Here is a 19,266-nt window from a genome sequence, read left to right as displayed (position 1 = left end):
ATCAAAGGGTTGTTCCATGGATGATGCATAGGACTTCCTGTGCAACTACCCCTGGGTTTTGACACATATCTCTCCCTCGATGCAGGGGTAAGAAGGAGGAATGTTTTCATTTCTTCTCATTTTTTCCGACTTTGCATGTATGTTGTATTGTACAGCACAAGTACAAAGTGGGAAAATCCTTAACACATAGTTTTTGTACTGGAATGTATCCCTGCCAGTACAAAACCTATGCTTTAGAGAATGCACACACCCTGTGCCACTCTGGCACAAGGTTATGTGCATTAGCGCATGTCTGCAAAAAGTGTGCCAGTGCAAAGGGAGAGAAAAAATGCACATCTTTGATGCAAGGCAGCACAGCAACCTTGCATCAATGAATAGTAAATCTGGGCCTTGATCTCACACAATCTCACTCAATACCCATTACTTGGCTGTCATTCACTTTCACTCACTCACACACACGCGCTTACACATTTTCTCACACATACACACGCTCCCTCTCACTGAAACACACACTCACCCGCACGCACGCATACAACATACATTTAAAACCATTTTATTTATCACAGCGGTCACCACAAGTCGTAAGGGTGCTCTACTTTTATTTACACTAATAGTGAATAATAGAATATTATTCACTATTAGTTTAATGAGAAACAGGCAGACAGTAAGGAATGTGGAGCCCCTGCATGCTCTTGGCAGTGTTTTTGCAACTCTCTGAGGCCAAGGGTTGCTAAGGGAGTGCCAGGGATCACAAGGGGGTAAGTCAGGGAGTGCAGCTGCGATCCCTGCCGTTCCCTAAATTACGTCCATGGGAAAGGGACAATTTTTCAATCCTTTCTAAAATGGTGAACGGACAAAATAAAGTGTTGAGTGGTGTAGTAGCATAAACTGTACATGACTTATTTCTTGGTCCTGCTGTTTAACTTTTTAAAAACATAAATCTGTCTTGGCTTTGCATTGAAGACCATAGAGGAATTCCCACTTTATTGATTTTCATGCCTACAATATATCTGAATCTGTGCATATTTTGAGAGTCAGGCGTCGTCGTTCGGATCCGCGTGCGTCGACCAGCTCCCTGTGCGTCGTCAGCATCATTGGAGCCGTCTATGACATCACGGTTGTCTATATAGACGCCATCTCGGCGCGCGTACGTCAGTTCTTTTCCTTCCGCGCCGGTAAAGCGCAGTTCCGGAAAGAGCTACCCTGCTTCGACGGTTTTGTCAACGCTTTTTTGACTGTTTGAAGTCATGTCTTCGAGAAAGACAGGATTAAAACCGTGTGGTGCATGTCATCGCACTATGTCGGTGACAGATCCGCACCGTGTTTGTCTTTGGTGCCTGGAGAAGGACCACGATTCCACCTCGTGCTCTGACTGTCGGGCCATGGCGCCGAAGGCCTTGAGGGAGAGATCCATTAAGCTTCTTGCGGCCCGACATTCGTCTTTGGTCGACGCAACTCCGCAGAGGTCACGGTCCCGCAGTAGGAGGAGGTCGCAGCACCACTCCCGGAGCCCCAAGTCCTCTTCCTCGCATTCGAGGTCATCCGAAGGTAAGAGGCACAAGAAGAAGAAGAAGTCCAAGCGGACTTCGTCTTTGCCACGCCCGTCGGCCGACGAGGTGTCTAGGGAACGTCGACGTTCCGAGGGCAGTTCTGCAGAACCATCGCCAGGTTCGACTCCGCGTCTTCCCCCTTTTCCGGGGACCGGATCGACCCCCGCTCAAATAAAATAGTTTTACGAGGCCATGCCTCTCGTCTTTGAGCGGTCTGCACCCTCGGGTGGGTCTTCGGGCCCCGCGGGGTCAGCAGGGGCCCCTTCGGATGCGATGCCGGCGGCTTCGGACTCGGCACCGTTGGGGACCCCAGGATCCGATACCAGACCCGGACCGGTGCCGGTCTCACACAGTCGACCTCCTTCGGCGCCGGGTCCTGACATCGACGATTCCGCCACCAGTGCCCACCGGTGGCAGCCCCATCCTTATTCCGGATGATCCGGAGCGGGAGCGACGTCGTACGACATCGACTCCGACTTCGACGGAGCCAATTCAGCCCAGAACATTGTCTGAGCATTATTTAGATCAGCCAGATGGAGGAGAGGAATGGGAGGGGTCTGAGGACCCTTTGGAATGTGGCTTGCAACAGGACTTGTATGAGGATCTAGGGGAGGCCAGTGGACTGAACACGTCTCCAGATACTGGTATGCTCTCTTCTCCTAATGTGGCTATGGAGGAGGGTGCTTCTTTCGCTATGGTGGTGCATAAGGCAGCTGAGGTCTTGGACCTAGATTTGCCTATGGTGCCAGTCAGGACGAATATCCTGGCAGAAGTACTTCAGCCGGGCGTGACAACATCAGAGCAGATGTTGCCCTTCAATGAGGCTCTTACAGACGTCCTTCTGGGTACGTGGTCCAAACCCAGTACAGGGGCTCCTGTGAATAGGACGGTCGGCCGCCACAATAGGCCCACTCCGAGCGACCCTAGTTTCCTGACACAACATCCCACTCCTGAGAGCTTGGTTGTTCAAGCCTCGACTTCCCGTGGTGCCTTCCCTTCTGCTCCACCGGATAGGGAATCCAAGAGGCTGGATCAGCTTAGGAAGAAGATGTTTTCTTCCACCAGCCTGGCATTGAGGTCCGTAAGCACCACTTGCCTATTGGACCGTTATTCCCATACTTTATGGGATACGGTGGCACAGGTGCTCCCCCAGGCCCCGGAGGGCGTACGGGACACTCTCACCCAGGCTGTTAAGGATGGGAGAGATGCAGCCAAGTTTACGATTCGGTGTGGCTTGGACACGACCGACTCGCTGTGCAGAGCAATTTCATCGTCAGCAGCCTTACGTCGCCCCGCCTGGCTACGTTCTACTGACTTCTCAGGGGATGTCCAGTCCAGCTCAAGGATTCTCGAGCCACGGCCAGATCCTTGGGCCTTTCAGCGCCAGCACGACAACAGTCTGTCTTTCGCCCCTTTCGAGGCTTCGGAAGGGGTGTGGTACCACGCCAGCCACAGTTCAGCCACCGTCCTCAGGCTTCACAGCATCCCGGAAGAGGACGTGGTCGTGGTTCCATCAGACCCAGAGGGTCTGGCCAGAGGTCGGCCGCCACACAGCCCCCCTCCACTGCGCCCAAGCCCTCCTAGTGTGGTTCTGCAGGATCATGTCCGTCCAGTTGGAGGGAGGATTCGTTTTCATCTCCCTCACTGGCTTTCCATCACCACAGACAAATGGGTCCTGCAGATCATACGGAAGGGCTACTCTCTTCCCTTCCAGTCTTTCCCTCCTTCTATCCCTCTGACAAAAGAATGGCTGATGGAGGACCATCTAGCTTTGCTCCGCGAGGAAGTTACGGTTCTCTTGGCCAAGGGAGCCATAGAAAGAGTACCGATATCAGAAATAGGCAGTGGTTGTTATTCCCGCTACTTTCTGATTTCCCCCCCCAAAAAAGGGCCTGCGCCCTATCTTGGATTTAAGGGACGTCATTCTCTTCCTCAAAAAGGAGAAATTCAAGATGCTCACTCTTGCTCAGGTTTTGTCTGCCCTAGACCAAGGAGACTGTATGGTAGCATTGGATTTGCAGGATGCGTATTTCCACATTCCTATCCTGCCAGCCCACAGGCGTTACCTGCGGTTCAAGGTGGGCCCGAGCACTTTCAGTTTACCGTGCTTCCTTTCGGTCTCACAAGTGCCCCTCGGGTGTTCACAAAGGTGATGGCTGTGGTGGCAGCTCATCTGCGCAGGTCAGGGATTTCAGTCTTCCCCTATCTGGACGATTGGCTGTTGAAGGCTTCTACGCCCCAGGCTCTCGTCACCCACCTCCAGACGACGGCGGACCTCTTGCATTCGCTGGGGTTCACTATAAATGTGCCGAAGTCACACCTGACTCCCTCTCAGAAGCTCACTTTCATCAGAGCTGTTCTGGACACAGTGCAGTATTGGGCTTATCCTCCCGAACAGCGGGTCCAGGATATTCAGGTTATGGTACCGATGTTTCGGCCTCTATCCTGGATTTCGGTGAGACAGGCTCTGAGGCTGTTGGAACTCATGGCCTCCTGTATCCTATTGGTCAAGCATGCCAGATGGCGCATGAGGGCTCTGCAGTGGGACCTGAAGTTCCAATGGGCACAGCTTCAGGGAAATCTTACCGACGTGGTTCAGATCTCGGAGGGGACTGCAGAAGATCTGCAGTGGTGGTTAGTGAACTGCGATTGGGTCAAAGGCAGACTCCTCTCCCTTCCCCAACCAGATCTAACGGTAGTGACAGATGCATCACTTCTGGGATGAGGCGGCCATTTGGGGAAGGTGGAGATCAGAGGTCACTGGTCTCCTGCAGAATCCGGGCTCCACATCAACTTGCTGGAGCTTCGGGAGATCCAGCTAGCATTAAAAGCATTTCTTCCTGTTGTGAAAGGGAAGGTGGTGCAGGTGTTCACGGACAACACTACTGCAATGTGGTACTGCAACAAGCAGGGCGGTGTGGGGTCATGGACCCTTTGTCAAGAGGCCTTACATCTCTGGACATGGCTGGAACACCAGGGCATGATCCTGGTGGTTCTACACCTGGCAGGTTCTCTTAACGCCAGAGCAGACGAACTCAGCCGGAAATGCTTAGAGGATCACGAATGGTGTCTCCATCCGGAGGTGGCGCAAGGAGTCTTTCAGCAGTGAGGAGAGCCTTGGTTAGATCTGTTCGCCTCAGCAGAGAACGTGCAATGTCAGCAGTTTTGCGTGTTGGAGTTTCCAAGGCGGCTATCGCTAGGTGACGCTTTTCGTTGCGAGTGGAGTTCAGGCCTCCTGTACGCCTTTCCGCCTATACCACTTCTGCCCAGAGTTCTCAAGAAAATCAAGAACGACCGGGCCCAAGTAATCCTAGTGGCTCCGGATTGGGCACGGAGAGTTTCGTATCCAGAGCTTCTCAAAATGAGCATCGGTCCTCCAATCAGGCTGCCTCTTCGGGAGGATCTTCTGTCGCAGCAGCAGGGGAAGGTTCTCCACCCGAACCTGTCAACTCTGCGCCTTCATGCATGGAGATTGAGCGGCAACAGTTGATGGTTTATGACCTCCCTCCTGAAGTCTGTGACGTCATTCTGGCAGCCAGGCGTCCCTCTACTAAGTCGATCTACGCCTGCCTTTGGAAACGCTTTGTTTCATATTGTACAGAGAGGTCAATTGATCCTCTTTCTTCTTCTCTGTCTAACATTCTTTTGTTTATATTGTCTCTTGCCCAGCAGGGTTCCTCCTTGGGGACTCCCAAGGGCTATCTTGCAGCCTTATCGGCTTTTCTTCAGTTGCCCGATCAACCATCTCTGTTTAAATCACCTGTAGTACAGAGGTTTTTGAAAGGGCTTCTGCATCTGTTCCCGCCTGTGCCTTTCGTTATGCCCCAGTGGGATCTTAATTTGGTTCTTACCTTCCTTATGTGTGCTCCCTTCGAGCCCTTGCATAACTGCCTTCTCCGGCTGCTCACTATTAAAACAGCTTTTCTGATGGATACAACTATCTGTGGATTCCTCACCTAATGAATACTCCCATGGCGCCAGCATTCGACGGAAATCTTCTTACTAGTCTCTGCACGTCGACGAGGACGTCACTCTTGCCCACGCGACGCCGTCTGACGTCATACAGGCAATAAGAGGTCCTCGCCGACGTGCCGATGACAGTTCCCTTTTTTCCGTGCATTCGAAACGGTTATCTTCGAGGGAGCTACTGTTACCTTCGTGGTTACAGTGTATTGTCTGCTGCGTAGTCTTCTCTGCGGTAATAATGTCTCAGAGGAAGTCTGGTTTCAAGCCCTGTCGAGAGTGTGGGGGCAAGATGTCAGTTACAGATCCTCACTCCGACTGTCTATGGTGTTTGAGCTCCGACCACGACGTCTCGACTTGCGATTCATGTCAACACATGAATCCGAAGGCCCTCAAAGAGCGTGAGGCCAAGTTATTCATGGCAAAGTCAAAGAAGAAGGAGAAACATCATAAGAAGTCTTCTTCGCCAAGGTCTCACCGGCGTCATCGAGACTCCCGGCGCCGTAGAGACTCACAACGTCATTCCAGCAAGGAGTCTCGTTCGAGGTCACCTTCGGCTCGGCGTCGGAAGACTTGGGAGGTCAGCCCCACGGTCACGCCACATCCTTCGACGCCGTTGCCCTCTCCGGCGTCACCGACTTCGCCTGGTCAGGCGTCGGTGATTGAGGTGGTGCAGCCTCTTGTGTTTTCTCCGGCGTCGCAGACGTCGAGGCCGGCGTCGGGGTCGCCCTCGATCCAGGCACCCCAGTATCCGGCTTTTCCCACTCCTGGAGCCGATAGTACCGCGTTTCTTAATGCGATGTATACCATCTTTCAGCAGATGGCTCCAGGAGCTGCTCCGGCTGGTCCTTCGGGGCCCTTGGCCTTTTCGTTGGGTGATCCTGCGCCTCTTCGGCCGGCACCCTTTATGCCCTTTCTCCCTTTTGGGAATGTGGGCTCGGCGCCGGTGCCGGCGTCGGTGGCTGCTCCGGTGGCTTCGGATGTTTCGGCCCCGGAGGTTGCCCCTCCGTCGAAGTCAGGATTTTGCCCTGTGACTCCGGTTGGTCCATCGGCTCCAAGACCTCGTCCTCCGGCTCCTGCCTCGGCGCCGAAGCTGCCTGTGGCGCCGGACGCGGTGTCAGATGCTTCTGGAGATCGGCGCCGTTCTTCGACGTCGGCGGAGGCCATGTCGACTCCGCGTATCGAGGAGAGACTTCATTCGAGGAGGCGTGCTCTCCGTCTTTTAGAAGAGCAAGAGTACCAGCGAGTCCTAGAGGAGGGAGAGATTGAGGACTCTGGAGACGGACTGCATGGTCTGGATACAGCCAGTGGGCTGGACACTTCCCCTGAGTGGGACCTTTCATCTCCAGGGGAATATACGGAGGAGGCTGCTTCCTTTCATGCTGTGGTGAGGAAGGCAGCGAGCTTTTTGGACCTGCCTTTGCCGGTGGCAGAGGCGAAGCAGAATTTGCTGACAGAGGTATTGCATCCGGCCTCTGCTGCAGCTGAGCCTCTCTTGCCATTTAATGAGGCTTTGCTGGATCCGGTGTTGGAGGTGTGGAAGAAGCCGGTGTCTTCCTCGGCCGTTCATAGGGCTGTGGCCAGGAGGTATCGAGCTGCACCATCTGACCCTGGCTTTCTCTCTAGACACCCTACGCCGGAGAGCTTGGTGGTGCAAGCCTCCTGTTCCTCAAAGTCAGCGCCTGGTTCCTTCCCGACGGTGCCTGGAGACAGAGACTCCAAGAAACTGGATGCGCAGTCCAAGAAAATATTTTCGTCATGCAGTTTGGCGTTGAAGGCCACCAACGCAACGTGCATTCTGGGGAGGTACATCCATGCGCTGATGGATGATATTTCGTCTTCATTTACGGAGCTTCCCCAGGGTCTCTTGGATGTGGTCTCGGACGCCCAGGCTGCCGCGACCCAGATTATCCAGTCTGGGCTGGACACGACCGACTCGGTGGCCAGGGCGATGGGCACGGCTGTGGTGGCAAGAAGACAGGCCTGGCTCCGAAACTCAGGGTTCTCTGCGGATGTGCAGTCGACCCTGCTGGACCTCCCGTTTGATGGGGACAGGCTGTTTGGAGCCAAGGCAGATTCAGCCTTGGAACGATTTAAGGAGAGCAGAGCCACAGCCAAATCATTAGGACTGCAAGCTCCTTCTTCCTCTGCCTCTTCTAGAATTTTCAGGAGGTTTCGGGGATTTGGGCGTGGCTCTTATTCCTCTTCCTTTCGGGGGAGGTTCCAGCAACCCGCCTCTTCCCTCCCCTATAGGTCATTTAGAGGGAGGGGGAGGGGTGGGGTCCGTACCAGAGGAGCCTCTCAACAGCACTCTGCCTCTTCCTCGTCCTCTGGAGGGGTGCAGCAGGGGAAGCAGCCTTAGGCTTCCACCGTTTCCCACTCACTCCTCTCCTGTAGGGGGAAGATTACAGCATTTTCTCCACAAGTGGAAGTCTATCACAACGGACACTTGGGTTCTCGGCATTGTGGGAAAAGGCTACGCCCTTCCCTTTCGGGAGTTCCCGCCCCTCATCCCGCCCCGCCCATCTTATTGTTCAGAAGAACACCTCCTGTTGCTAGAACAGGAGGTTCAAGTCCTCCTTTCAAAGGGCGCGGTAGAGTTGGTCCCAGAGCAGGAAAAGGGTCGAGGTTGTTACTCAAGATACTTCCTGATTCCCAAAAAGGATGGTCAGTTGAGACCAATCCTGGTCCTTGAATTGGTTCCTCAAACAGGAAAAGTTCAAGATGCTGACCCTAGCACAGGTGCTTTTGGCGTTGAACAAGGAAGATTGGATGGTGTCTGTCGACTTGCAGGATGCTTACTTTCATATCCCGATACTCAAGTCGCACAGGAAGTATCTCCGGTTTGCGGTAGGGTCGCAGCACTATCAGTTTGCGGTCCTCCCGTTTGGTCTTACTTCAGCACCTCGAGTCTTCACAAAGGTGATGTCAGTGGTTGCGGCGGAGCTCAGAAGGAAGGGGATAGCAGTATTCCCTTACTTGGACGACTGGTTGATCAAAGCCAAGTCCCCGGAGCTTGTGTTGCATCATCTGCAGTCAACAACCCAGTTGTTGTTCGACCTGGGTTTTTCGGTGAACGTGCCCAAATCTCACCTGGAGCCCTCTCAGCGCCTCCTGTTCATAGGGGCAGTACTGGATACAACATTGAGTCGAGCCTTTCCTCCGCCTCAGCGGATTCAAGATATTCAGGAATTGGTTCCAATGTTTCGAAATGGAGCGGTAGTTCCAGTCCTCAAGGTCCTTCGTCTGCTCGGTCTGTTCGCCTCCTGCATTCTGTTGGTCACGCATGCTCGCTGGCACATGAGGGCTCTTCAGTGGTGCCTCCGAAGGCAGTGGTCTCAACACAAGGGAGATTTAGAAGGTACTGTCAAGATCTCCAGAGATGCTGCTGTGGAATTGAAGTGGTGGATTGCGGGCAACAATCTTTCACAGGGAAAGTCGTTCGCGCAGTCGCCACCAGTGGCCACGGTAATAACGGATGCCTCCACCCTAGGATGGGGAGCTCATCTGGGGGATCTGGAGATCAAAGGGCTTTGGTCTCCAGAGGAACAGGTGTTTCATATCAATCTGTTGGAGTTACGGGCTGTACGTTTGGCTCTCAAGGCCTTCCTCCCATCCCTTCGTGGTCAGTCGGTACAGGTCCTGACGGACAATACTACCACGATGTGGTACATAAACAAACAGGGAGGAGTAGGGTCGTACCTTCTCTGCAGAGAAGCTCTTCGGCTATGGTCCTGGGCAAAGGACCATCAGATTTGCTTGGTGGCAAATCATCTGGCCGGGGTCTTGAATGTACGTGCGGACAGTCTCAGTCGCCAATTCTCGGCAGACCACGAGTGGCGTCTCCATCCAGATCAAGTCTGTTTAATCTTCCAGATGTGGGGGTTTCCTCGGATAGATCTGTTTGCCACTCGGGAGAACGCGCATTGCCCGTTATTCTGCAGCCTCCAGTATCCGATGCAGGGAGCGTTGGGAGACGCGTTTCAGATAACCTGGTGCGACCAGTTGCTTTACGCGTTTCCCCCCATACCCTTGATTCCTCGAGTGTTGAGGAAAATTCGCCAAGACCGGGCCCAAGTCATCTTAATAGCTCCGGATTGGCCAAGGAGGGTATGGTACTCCGACCTTCTCCAACTCTCACTGTGCCCTCCGCTCCGTCTCCCTCTCAGGGCAGACCTCCTCTCGCAGTCGCAGGGGCAGGTTTTACACCCCAACCTCCAGAGTCTGCACCTACATGCTTGGAGATTGAACGGGGCAACCTGAGTTCCTTCTCTCTCCCGCCTGATGTAGTGGATGTTATCTTAGCGGCCAGGCGACACTCCACTAAATCTATCTACGCTAATAGGTGGTCTAAATTTGTTATGTGGTGTGGAGAGAGACAGATTGATCCCTTACATGCTCATCTGTCACATGTTTTGTCTTTTGCACTGTCTCTAGCGCAGAAAGGTTGTGCAGTGGCTACCATTAAGGGTTATTTGTCGGCCTTGTCAGCCTTCATTTGTCTTCCAGACCAACCGTCGTTATTTAAATCCCCTATTGTTCTCAGATTCTTGAAAGGTCTTCTGAATCAATATCCTCCAAAACCATTCGTTATGCCTCAATGGGATTTGTCCTTGGTCCTGACTTTCCTTATGGGGTCCCCTTTTGAGCCTATGCATTCTTGCCCTTTAAGGTATTTGGTTATTAAAACAGTATTCCTGGTAGCTATAACATCTGCAAGGAGAGTGAGTGAGTTGCAGGCCTTATCGGTTAAACCCCCTCATATAACGTTTTATGGGGATAAGGTGGTGTTGAGGACCAAGGCTGCTTTCCTTCCGAAGGTTGTTTCACCCTTCCATTTGGCTCAGACAATTACTTTGTCCACGTTTTATCCTCCGCCTCATCCTTCAAAGGAGGAAGAAAGACTACATCGCATGGACCCAAAAAGGGCGTTGAGCTTCTATATCGACAGAATGAAGGATATCAGGCTGGAGGATCAGCTGTTTGTCGGATACGTGGGCAAGAGGAGAGGAAAGGCAGTCCACAAGAGAACAATCTCCAGGTGGGTTGTTCTTTGCATTAAAATCTGTTACTCTTTGGCAAAGAAGGATCCGCCTGAGGGCATTTGAGCTCATTCTCCAGAGCTAAGTCGGCCTCTTCGGCCTTGGCCAGGGGTGTTCCTGTGGTCGACATCTGCAAGGCCGCAACTTGGTCGTCCCTTCACACTTTTGTGAAACATTACTGTTTGGACTCTGAGGTCAGAAGGGACGGTCATTTTGCACGGTCAGTGCTGCAGGATTTCTTGGTTTGACCATTTAGGCACCCACCGCCGGGCGTGGTACTGCTTTGGGACTCTATTCATTAGGTGAGGAATCCACAGGTAGTTGTATCCATCAGAAGAACGAGTTACTTACCTTCGGTAACGACTTTTCTGGTGGATACATTAGCTACCTGTGGATTCCTCACGGTCCCACCCGCCTCCCCGTTGCCTTTTTGGTCTCTCCAAGCAATCCTTGAGTGTGCTCCTTTTGGTCTTCAAAGTTGCAATACATTTTGCATATATGATATTTGTATATATGTGTATATTTATATATAAATCTATATATATTGTGTATATACATGATTCGTATGTATAAATATATTTATTTGTTAAAAAAAAAAAAAAAAAAGGTTATATTAAATCTACAGCTATTTTATTGCAATGTTGTGTGATTTACAATATTAAGAGATGTTGCTTTGCTCTTTCATTACATTGGGTTATTATTATTCTCATGCACGTAAAAAATGTTGGTACTGTCATCGGCACGTCGGCGAGGACCTCTTATTGCCTGTATGACGTCAGACGGCGTCGCGTGGGCAAGAGTGACGTCCTCGTCGACGTGCAGAGACTAGTAAGAAGATTTCCGTCGAATGCTGGCGCCATGGGAGTATTCATTAGGTGAGGAATCCACAGGTAGCTAATGTATCCACCAGAAAAGTCGTTACCGAAGGTAAGTAACTCGTTCTTTTGGTGGCAATTACATCTGCCAGGAGAGTGAGTGAGCTGCAGGCTTTATCTTCAAAGCCACCTTAGTGTTAAGAACTCGTGTCTCTTTCCTCCCCAAGGTGGTGACCCCTTTCCATCTGGGTCAAAATATCACCCTGCCCACCTTCTTTGCACCGCCGCATCCCTCTAAGGAAGAGGAGCGTCTCCATCGGCTGGACCCAAAAAGAGCGTTATCGTTCTACCTTGACCGTACTAAAGAGTTCCGGGTGGACGACCAACTCTTTGTGGGGTACGCTGGTGCAAAGGAGGGTCGGGCAGTGCAGAAACGATCCATTTCGCGCTGGGTCGTTCTCTGTATAAAGATCTGCTACGCTTTGGCAAAGAAGCAGCCTCCTGAGGGCTTGAGAGCTCATTCTACTAGGGGGAAAGCTGCTACCACTGCGTTAGCACGTGGCGTACCGGTGGTGGACATCTGTCAGGCTGCAACGTGGGCTTCTTTGCACACGTTTGCAAAACACTACTGCCTGGATAGCCAGGTGAGAAGAGAGGGGCATTTTGCCCAGTCTGTTTTGCAGGACATTCTGGTGTAAAAATCTCCTTCAGACCCACCGCCATGGGTTATAGCTTGGGTATCTATTCTAAGGTAAGGAAGCTGCAGCTAGAAGTCTCTATCAGATGAACAAGTTACTTACCTTCGGTAACAAGGTATCTGGTAGACACTCTATCTAGCTGCAGATTCCTTACACCCACCCAAGCCTCCCCACTCTGCGGATATTTTTTCTTATGTAAATATATATATATATATATATATATATATATATATATGTATATATATGTATTTATGTGTACATATGTATATTTTTGATACTGCCATTTTTGCCTTTCTTAAAGGCATGAAAGTATTTTTGCTTCAAACAGTCAAAGAGGTAATATACATAACTGTTGGGTCTTCCGTGACTCTGCACTTCTGGCGTGGGAAGTTGTGGAAAGGAACTGACGCACGCGCGCCGAGACGGCGTCTATATAGACAACTGTGATGTCATAGACGGCTCCAACGACGCTGATGACGCACGCGGAGCTGGTCGATGCACGCGGATCCGAACGACGCCGCCCGATGGCGCGCGCGCAGGGTACTGCTAAGAAAAAATTCCGATTCGAAGCTGACGCCAGGGAATTCTAAGGTAAGGAATCTGCAGCTAGATAGAGTCTCTACCAGATACCTAGTTACCGAAGGTAAGTAACTTGTTCTTATAGGACAGAGTTCTGTTGTGAAGTAATATTTATGTTGAGTACCCCTGTTATGATACAGTTATGCCATTTTAATAGGATGTACATAATGAAAAGGTCGTATGTTCAGCCAGGTCAATGCACCATATGTCTAGAATTTGAAACTCAAATATTTTCTGTTCACCTCCTGGGTGTCAAGATCAGATTACTGAAGTGAGAGTAAGAATAACCGGCTCAATGTATTCTTTGCCTCCTTTCTTATGCTCAGTGAGCAGGGAAAGTCATTTGATCCATTGTATGCCTTCGTCCTCTACCACCGGACAGAGAGATGAAGAAGACAGACTCTTCACATGTCATGAGTTTGGAGCGACTGATTAAGAGTTCCAGGTGATGCTATTTTGGTGCTGGGGAGTGACACTGGCTCGAGAAATCTGCCATAAGGTGCTGGGATCCAGATACTAACGGGAGCCCTTCATGCAGAACAACATATATGCACTTACTACCTTCTATTCTTAGTGTAATGTAGCAAACAGCAATGAAGCAATTGAGGAGGAAACTGCCATGGGGCTATAATACATTGTTGAAGGTATTTAGGTGACTGGCTGCGACCAGCTAATAAAGTCCTTCGTCTGACTCTTATTAAAAAGGGACCTTTAATGCCATAATATATGTTCCTAAACATTAAACAGTCTTGGTAGCACATTAAATTGCAAAGAATGTAAAATCCATAAACTGGGCCAGCTCCATATAAGGGTGAATCCATGTTTATGGACACAGAACACTAAGCTAGGTCTTAGATAATGTTAAATTGGAAGCACCGTGAGCTATTCACACTCTGTTCATGCTACTTTATGGAACAATATTCCAGAGTATAGGTTCAAATCCAAATGACTCCAAGTCTCTGTTCTTTAATTTTTGTGGGCCAATACACCCATCTTACGTCTTTATTTTCATAGTCTTACTGAGATTCCAAATACTGGGTCACTGTCTCGCCTTCAGCTATAAGCCCACAGAGGATACATGCTTGATGGAATGCATATTTTCGTTATGCATAGCTCTCCTAGAGAGGCATTAGCATGATTGACTGGAGTCTAACTCCAGTAATTCACTACTATGAAGTAGCAACAGTGGATAACAGAACCTTTTTACTTAGTTCTGCTACATCATAAAGGAATTCCAGACTGGACTGTAGGAAAGCCTGTCTGTGAGGTGTTGGCTCAGAGCAGCGCTTCAGGATGTGTGGGGGTGCAATGGCATAGAAAAGGTGGTAGGGTTGAGGTGGTGGTGGCAGGAGGCGAAGTATTATTTTATTTTTTTACATGGGGGATAGGGAAGAGAGGCCATGTTACGTATGGTTCCCCATTACTCCTCAGTTGAATGCAGGGGTAGATGTTTTTTGGGGCCATACATAAGATAACATTATAGATGGGTAAAACGTAAATAAAAGGGTTGTTTTTCACCTCGAGTTCAGAGTGACATATTAGGCAATTTGAGCTTCACCCTTGTTTATTTAATATCACTCAGAACCCTTTGTTAAAGAAACATCCCCCTTTTGTATCCATTGGGCTATTATACAGTTCTTCACCCCACTTGCTTCCTGAATTCAGCTAATGGGTGGTGTTAGATCCAACAATGGAAAGAGTAGTGACTTTGAATAGGGGGGCTTCAAAGCCTGATGCAGATCCCCATTCTCTCAGTAAATTAGAAGTGCCTAGTAAGTATCTAATCTTTAAGGTTGCAAGCATTCCTCTGCTGCTTCCTATTAGTTCCTCTTTCACTATCCTTCTTGAACCAAACCTTCCTTCAAAAGAGAGAGAGGGGCCAGTTAGGTATACCCATTTTATCATGTTGTGTGCATTCCTGACAGCATATCTTCCGTCATGTCCCACGGGTCTTCCTCTGGTCTAATTAGTTCTGGTATGTGTATTCCCTGCACCAGTCTTGCCCCTTGATTGAGGTGGAATGGTTTTGGTACATATCTACAATTACAGGTGAGGATAGCATACCTACAGGATTCTAAAGGCAGCTCCCTTGGCATTCTACACATGTTTTTCCATAGGGTGACTGGAAGTGAGTGTCAGAGGAAAACATTCCCCAGAGTTGGTCCCCTACCATACCCATGTTCTGTGCAGCCCCTACCGCTGGAGGTGGCAATAGGAAGGAAGACCGCTGTGTGGCCCACTGAGATGGAATGATGTCCCTAGTCCTTTCCTTACATTGAAGACATGAGTGCTGACCCCTAGGCCCTTCCTGATATAATACGTTTACAAAGCCCTGGGTCATTGTAAGGGTCGAGGAAGGGGGTCTGCACATCTCCTCCCAACTACTTAATCTTTAGCCCCTGGGGATGGGGGTCCTCAGGCCCATTTGGTCTCAGGGAGGAGGGCCTCATGCCCTCCTTCCCTAAAATGAAAGTGTTCAGCCCAGAGGGATGTGTCCCCGGGGCCCATTTGGGCTTAGGGTGGGGGAAGTGCACCCCTTGCCTATTACCATAAATTTCGGCCCCAGAGGATAGGGTCCGCAAGGCCTTCTAAGGCTCAGGAATTTCAGCCTCATGCCCCCTCCCCTAAGTAATAAATTGATAACAAGCGTTTAATACATTTTTAAATATGAGATGTGATCCTGTGGGTTTCGCTCAATCCCACGTGGGTCCTGCGGGATCACAACTTTAAAAAAAAAAGAAAAAGTATTTTGTTCCCACTGGGGTCCTGCTGGAATCCCCCATAGGGCCTCGGGGGCAGAGTATCCCTACCCTGCCCCCTAATATATATATTTTTAAATTAGATGCAGGACAGCGGATTAAGTCCCTGAGTCCTGTAATGACTGCCTGTAAAATTTTTCCTCATGTTGCAGGCAATCAATCAAAGTCGTGGTCTCGTGGGAACCTTGCCCCCGAAGTAGCAATATGGCCCAAGGGTAAAGAAGACTCCTGTCACAATCAGAAGGCTCTATTTTTTAAAACTGAGTTTGAAGGACTCTCACGAGAGTCCCTCAAACCCAACCGTCCAGATATACAAATATTTTTGGAGCTTAATATCTGCAAAAGTACCGAACGGATTTAGACCTGATAACAAAAAACACGCTTTCTGAACTAAGATCTAGCTTCCTGCCAAATTTGGTGTAATGACGTTCAATAGTTTTTGTGATATAGCTTTCTAAAAAAGTCTGTGAAAAATGCATTGGGATTTTCTGCTTTGGGAGCCCCCTCTTTTTCTCAGCCCCTGCTTGACGGACCACCCCAAAACATTCCAGGAAGGTGCCGAGGAGCTGAGGTAGATGTAGACTTTGTTTTTTAAAAGTTTCATGAAGATTTGTCAAACGGCCCCAAGGTTATTAGCAAACTAAAACGCACCCTGTTTATGGAAAAGCAGACATAACTAGTTGCAACCTGGGTAATATATATTTCAAAACGACCTAGTGACAACCGCCGCTAGTTTTATTTATGAGAAAAAACTCTTGACAAAACAAGACACACACTCACAAATCCAAAGGTGGTAAAAGTCTTTTGCCCCAATTGATGCGTTTTGACCCTTCCATTCACAATATCGACATCTCACCTTATGTGTGTGATCTAAAGTACACTCAGTGTGGATGAAACAAAAACAGAAGAAGGACTAAAAAGCATAAACTGCTGTTTTCAAAAGTAGAAATCAGCGCCATTTTGAAATGTGTAAAGTCTCTAGTAGAGTAGAAGAAAAAACGAAATCACTTAAACAGCATCAAAACACATGTCGACCTCCTGAATGTGGCAAATTCCCCCTGCATATATATTCAATTGCAAAGAAAATTTCAGAAAGCATTCAGAGAATATTGATCACATATTATAAATTAACATATGAGCATGACTAATACCACCTAAAAAATTTGACTAATAGTATTTAAATTGTCCTTAAAGAGTGACATGATCTTCATGATGTTAATTGGATGTACATAACCAGTACACACATTCTGCCATCATTTTCTGTTTCAGACAAGTGTGTGAATAAAAAACGGTATTCTCGTCGATAGTGGCATCACTCTCCAACTCTCGATATAACGCCCCGCTGGGCAGCCTGTAGGCAGAATGAGTAATTGCCACCATAGTATAAAACAACAAGTGATGACCTAGTGTTGGAAACATAACATACCAATCAAAACTCATAAACAAAAACATTTCTTAGCTTGTGGTAACATCAGCATCAGTTTTTTTCAAAGAAGAAAAGAGTATGGGGTACTGGAACCAAGGTCCAAAGAGCTCCATTTCCCTTCATCTCCTTCCTGTAAATGTGAAAAAAGTGAAGTGAGCATTAAAAACAAATAAAGCATACAGGTATGAACCTTACAATGCAAACATGATCTAGAAGAGCACAAAACTCATTAATCTCCTATGTGTACTCTAAGCTGCTCTTCAATGTTCCAACCTGCTGGACTTTTTGTATCTAATTCCATTATATATCTTGATTCTGTCCAACGTAATTTTAAAGCTCTATTGCCTCCTCCGGGTTCTTGTTTGATTTGATCAATAGCGAACATTTTGAGCAGATTCCTATTGCTGTAATGATACTCAGCAACGTGAATACATTTACTTAAAAAACAAAGGTTAGAGGGACTTTATAGTTAGGTTCTGAATTTTCTCGGCTAAAACCATAAGTTTAGTTAGAGTTATTTCAAGTAACTATAACTCGCATCCCCGCCATGCACAGTTTTTTCTTCAATAATTTGACTTCTAATGTTTCATTGTTATTTTTATGATGCTATAAAAGTGGTAATGAGTGCTGTAATATCTAGGGTAATTAGCAGTGCACATCTAGGCCACGAGTTATAGTTAATTGAAATAATTCTGACTGCTGAATTTATCTGGTTTTGTGTGAGTAAATTCAGAACATAACTATAACCTCCCTGTAACCTTTGTTTTTTTAAGTGAATTTCTAATTTTAAAAAAATTACCGTATTTTCCGGCGTATAAGACGACGCCCTACTTTTCCTGTTAAAATATAGGGTTTGGGCTATACTCGCCGTATAAGACTACCCCTCTTCCAAAGCACACCAAATAAAAATAAAAAAACATCAGATTTGATTTTAATATGGTAATTTTAATTCAAATGCTTATGACATGCAGGTACGTAGTAGGAAAACTGTCACTTATAAACATAAGGCTGTTTGTCATCAAATATGTAAACATAAAACAGTGCAAGTGGATTAAACTTTTCCTAATTCACTCTAAAGCTGAAAGGAAGGATAAAACAATAATCCCATGGGAACTGCCATGCTGTTTGTTTTCTAAGCTGTCAACCAAACTGGAACTGATGATGATAGGAGGAAGATAAACAAACAGAGAGAGAGAGCAAGTGCCGGGCAAGATCCTAGGGAGTCAGCAACGCCCATCATAACTCCAAGCTATTTTTACAGGACTTGCTGGCTTGACAGTTTCTCTTTAAAAGCCTTCAAAATCCTCCTGTTCGTCATCTGATATCATAAGTAAATCAATTACATCTTGTGGTACATTTGTAAGGCAGTCATTGTATGGATCTAATTCCGTATCAGATGGTATGGTCTCAGCTTCGGCTTTCTCTTCATCTTGCCACAAGTAGTCGTCCTCCATACCATCTAATGAATTTGATATGCCACACTTCTTGAAAGACTTGATTACTGTTTCTGCATCAATATCATTCCAGGCTTTTATGACAAACTTGCACAAAACATCCAACTGTGGAGCACGCATGTTTCCTCCTTTTGTGAATGACTTTTCGCCGCTAACCATCCACTCATTCCACTGTTCTCGAATGCAATCTTTAAATGGCTTGTTTAGGCACACATCCAGTGGCTATACCAACGATGTCAATCCTGCAGGAATAACTGCCACATCTGTGTTTATTCTTGCCAGCCTTTTCTTGGTGCTGGGAGTTAAATGAGCCCTGAACATATCCCACACCAGTAGACTACGTTTTTGAATAAGTCCACCTGGTCGCCTGCTCCATACATTATCAAGCCATAGCTTTACCCCTTCTTCATCCATCCAGCCTTTTTCATGTACATGTACAAAACAACCAACAGGAAACTTGAGTTTCGGCATTGTTTTTCTTTTAAAAATAATCATTGGTCTCAGTTTGGCACCATCAGCTGTGCATGCTAGTACCACTGTAAAACTGGACTTCTCATGTCCTGTTGTTTTAATTAAAATTGTTTTTTCACCTTTTGGATGGACAGTTCTATTTCCAACCATATCAAAATTCATTGGAGTTTCATCCATATTTCCGATACTACTTAACGCATAGCCATGTTTATTGCGCTGTTGTATTACATATCGATGGAAACTATTTACTTTGGCTTCAAGATCTGCAGGTAATTTTTGTGCAATTTTCGTCTTTTGCCTCAGTACCACATTATGCCTTTCAAAGAATCACCAGGATACAGTGGCCTTAAATCTGTTGCTGTGATCTGGGTTAGATATGGCCCACTGAAGGGCAAACAAACAAATTTGATTTCGTGTCACTATATAACCACTTTGGCGATGCTCATTCACCATGTCTGCTACATGTTTTTCGAGTTCTGGCCAATGTGGGGTGCCTCTTCTTAATGCAC

At 48.0% G+C, this 19,266-nt stretch overlaps 1 protein-coding gene across 1 annotated transcript in view; it reads left to right on the top strand.

Moving 5' to 3' along the window:
* DNAH12 (dynein axonemal heavy chain 12) overlaps window positions 1-19,266 on the top strand; it is a 937,015-nt gene that overhangs the window by 9,556 nt on the left and 908,193 nt on the right. The window lies entirely within an intron of this gene.

This window comes from Pleurodeles waltl, chromosome 9 (genome assembly GCF_031143425.1).
Source record: "Pleurodeles waltl isolate 20211129_DDA chromosome 9, aPleWal1.hap1.20221129, whole genome shotgun sequence".
Classification (NCBI taxonomy): domain Eukaryota; kingdom Metazoa; phylum Chordata; class Amphibia; order Caudata; family Salamandridae; genus Pleurodeles; species Pleurodeles waltl.
This window is presented reverse-complemented; position numbering and strand designations above follow the sequence as displayed.